We start from the raw sequence: 4,482 nt of genomic DNA on the forward strand, positions 1-4,482 counted from the left end.
AAAGGCAGAAAGCTTGAAAGTTTGTATGTATTGTAGAGTTCTACTATGATAGGTTTAACTGCTATTTTTTCAACATCTTTATGTGATTTGGATACTACCAAATTATGACACATGAGATTAGGCCATATGAGTGAAAGGGGGTTAACTCCATTAAGTAAGAGAGGTCTCTTGTGTGGATAGAGTACGGAAGTTGGAGTTTTGTGAACATTTTTGAGAAGCAGAAGAGAGTGAACTTTAGTACTACAGTTCATAGAACTAAGGGTACTCTTGATTAAATTCATTCTCTTGATTAAACTCATTCAGATCTTTGGTACCTTCATAAGTTTTCTTAAAAGGAGGCCGACCCTATTTTCTTACCCTAATTGATGATTACTCTAGAAAAGTTTGGGTTTACTTCTTGAAGCATAAAAGTGAAGTGTTCAAGACCTTCAAACAGTGGAAGACATTGCTTGAAAAGCAAAGTGGAAAGTATATAAAGACTTAAAATTAATAATGGTTTGAAATTCTGTAATGAAGAATTTAATGAGTTTTATAAGAATGAAGGGATTCTCGGACACCGGACAACTATTAAAACACCACATTAAAATGGGGTTGCAGAATTTATAAACAAAACCCTATTGAAAAGGACTCTATGTATGTTGTCTAATGCAAGAATTGATAGAGTGTTGGGTTGAATATGTCAATATGGCATGTCATTTAGTGAATAGATCTTCATCAACAACTATACATTGTAAACACCAAAAGAGGTATGGTCTAGTAGCCCTATTGACTACTCAAATTTAAAAATATTTGGTTGTCCTGTATATGCTCATGTAAATGATGGTAAACTTGAGCCTACAGCCAAGAAATGCATCTTTCTTGGATATGCATCAGGTGTAAATGGCTATAGATTGTAGTGTTTTGATCCAGTCTCCTAAGTTTATAAACGATGGTAAACTTGAGCCTAGAGCCAAGAAATGTATCTTTCTTGGATATGCGTCAGGTGTAAATGGCTATAGATTGTAGTGTTTTGATCCAAAGTCTCCTAAGTTTATAATTAGTAGAGATAAGACTTTTGATGAGACTTCTATGTTGCATACGAAAGAGGAATCCTCTTCTCAACCTAATATGAAAAATACACAAAACATACAAAATTTAATAGAAAAGAAGGAGTTGGAGATCAGTGATTGTACACCTAAGCATGTTACTCCAACTGATTAGTTGTCTTCAATTTAGTTGCATAGTGACATTGAAGTAGAATAAACACTTCACCATGAGGAGAAGGTAGAGTAGTATACCATTGTTAGAGGAAGACAAAGGAGTAATATTAGAGAACCTTAGAGATATAGCTATATAGATATATTCATTTATGTCCTATCAGTTGTAGAGATAGTTGACATTGGTGAGCCATCATCATATTCATAGGCTATTTCTTCTTTAGATTATGCTAAGTGGTTACTTGCTATGCATCAAGAATTGAATCTCTCTATAAGAATGAAACTTGGGAGCTTGTAAAGCCTCCTAAAGAAAAAAAATTTGTTGGCTGCAAATGGGTCTTCAAGAATAAAGAAGGCATCTCAAGATTGAAAGATGCAAGATACAAGACATGATTAGTTGCAAAAGGCTATAATCAAGTGCAGGGAGTTGATTTTAATGATGTGTCCTCTCTTGTTGTGAAACATAGCTCTATTCGTGTTTTGATTGCTTTAGTTGCTATGCATGATTTAAAATTAAATTGACTTGATGTTAAAACATCTTTCTTGCATTGTGACTTGGAAGGATAGATTTATATGTATTAACCTAAAGGTTTTGAGATTAAAGGTAAAAAAGACTATATTTGTATATTGAAATAATCTTTGTTTAGCTTAAAGCATTCACTCAGGCAGTGGTATAAAAAGTTTGACTCTATAACCAATTTTGGTTATTGCATATGCAAGTATGACATTTGTGCCTACTATCAAAAGTTTCATGATGGTTTATTTATTTATTTTCTTCTTTATGTTGATTGCAACAAAGGACATATATGAAATTAAGAAGTTGAAGACATAGTTGAACAACGAGTTTGAAATAAAGGATTTGAGACCAGCCAAAGAAATCATTGGTATGCAAATTAAAAGGGATAAGAAAGTAGGAAGGTTATTTTTGTTGCAAAAGAAATATATTAACAAAATTTTGGAGCATTTTGGCATAAAAGATGCCAAGTTTGTAAGTACTCTTGCTTCTCATTTCAAACTTTCATTTGCTTTATCAACTTAGAGATGTCAAATGTGTGCAGTTGGCAGTATTATGTATGGTGTGCACACACCCTAACATTTCACATGCAATTAGTGTAGTGAGCAGATACATGTCATGTCTTGAAAAAACTTATTGACAGGAAATGAAATGGATTCTCAGTTATTTGAGGGTATATCAGATGATTATTTAGAGTTTGGGAGGACTAGTGATGGTTTGGTTGGATATGTTTACTTAGATTATGTAGGTGATCTTGACAAGAGATCTCATGTTATGTGTTCTCTCTAAGTAGTTATGTAGTTAGTTAGAAAACTACTTAACCTATAATTTCTTTGTGTACTATATAGGCAAAATATATGGCAGTGACTAAGGTATTGAAAGAGACTATTTGGTTGAGAGGTATATTTGGAGAGCTTAGCTTGGGTTAAGAGATTATTGTGATAGTCAGAGTCCTATTCACTTGACCAAGGACCATATGTACCATGAGAGGACTAAGCATATTGATGTCAAGTATCATCTCATTTAGGATGTTATTACATAGGGTGATATTCTTGTGAATAAGATTGGTATGGCAAATAATCTAGCTGATATGTTGACAAAGTCTCTCCTAGTTGCCAAGTTCAAGCATTGGTTGAACTTGATTGATGTTCATTGCTCATGGAGTTGAGTCTTTTAGGACTCTTGTCGAGAAAGTGGAATATGTTGAGAATTTAATGGAATTAAAGCCAAGATGGAGATTTGTTGTGGGTGTATGGACCTGTCTAATTTTGTAATTTTTTTGTTTGTACCAACTAGGATTTTATGCCCTTTATCATATATATAGCTGCTCCTTTTTGAGAGTTGGGCAAGAGAGTTTTAGGTGTATTGGGGATTAGGGTTTTGAGAGCTTTGTATCTCACTTCTGTATTTCCTCTTATTTGCTAGTGGATTTCTTGCTCCTCTTTCACCTGTGGGTGTAGGCTTTAGTGTTGTCTTTTCTCAGTTTTTCTTCTCTTTATCTTGTCATTTTCTTCATTTTTGTCATGGTTTTGTATAACAAGGGCCATGGTCAATATAACACTTTGCTTGTAATGAGACATCCAAACCATATACGTGGAATTTTCTATTATCCAAAAAGGAAAGATCTTATCAGATGATAATAAAAGATTTTGACCTAACAATGCATTAGTTTTTATTTTTCCATGAGGAATGCAGAAACCATAGGATTAGATCACCTAGTCACTCTAGCTATGACTGCTGTACTTACACTCTATTTCTCGATGACATAAACTTGTGGCATACCCCTTTCCCCCAGGGAGTCGCCTGCTCTGTTACAAGCAAAGGACATAATTGCCTTGCCCCTTCTTATATGAAAAGGGCTGACACCCATGGGAATGGAACCCTGACCACCAGTCTAGCAACCAAAACCCCCTCCCATAACACCAAACCCCTTGGAGCTTAACAATGCATTAGTTGAGGATTGACTTCCAAATATGATATATGGTATGATCCTCCACTATAGCATTGAGAATGGCAATTGCATGTACAGATTTTGGGGTCAACACCCCAAAATCTAGCAAGCCCAAGCAAGTATGACTTTGATGGATGCCTACTTAGGACCAAGACTAATTAGATGAGCCAAAGACTGGCTAATGTTTGCTGCAATCTTTCACCTTCGGCTGTCACTATAGGCAATTCCTCTACCTACCTTGCTCATTAGCCAACCTCAATTTTCCTAGCCTTTGCATGGGACTTACTTTGAAAAGTTGGGTTGCTAGAGATATGTTTAGGTCATTATAGACGTCCCAATTTTAACCTAGCTATCTTAAGTCAAGGGTCATATTTACAAAGCTAGTTGCTTTGAGTCTTTTTGGCACACACCAAATTTTACTATATATGTGGCCTATAAAATGACATCATCAAGATTTTTGTCCAAAAGAAAGATGAAACTAGAGAGTCTTAGCTTCTTAATGTGACAAAACACAAGTCATTTTGATATCAAAGTACAAAGTTATAGCCAAAACAAGTCAATTTGTTTGGCTAGAAAACCTATTTTCAAGTAGGGTCCACTTTGAGTATGTTTTTGCCTCCCAAATCTATTGAATTTGTTTTTTATTTAAAAGAAAGTATATGACATTAGCTTTCCAATGCATTAAACCACACCTCAAAAAGATGCACTGTTAAAGAGTTATGGTCAAAACAAGTCAGCCTATCAATGTAGTTTTCTACCTTTCTGTCTGACAAGTTGGAAAATATGACCTATCATTAGACACTGTATGATGACAAATCTAA

The sequence above is a fragment of the Nuphar pumila genome, chromosome 4 (genome assembly GCF_984573655.1).
Source record: "Nuphar pumila chromosome 4, dmNupPumi1.hap1.1, whole genome shotgun sequence".
Taxonomy (NCBI): domain Eukaryota; kingdom Viridiplantae; phylum Streptophyta; class Magnoliopsida; order Nymphaeales; family Nymphaeaceae; genus Nuphar; species Nuphar pumila.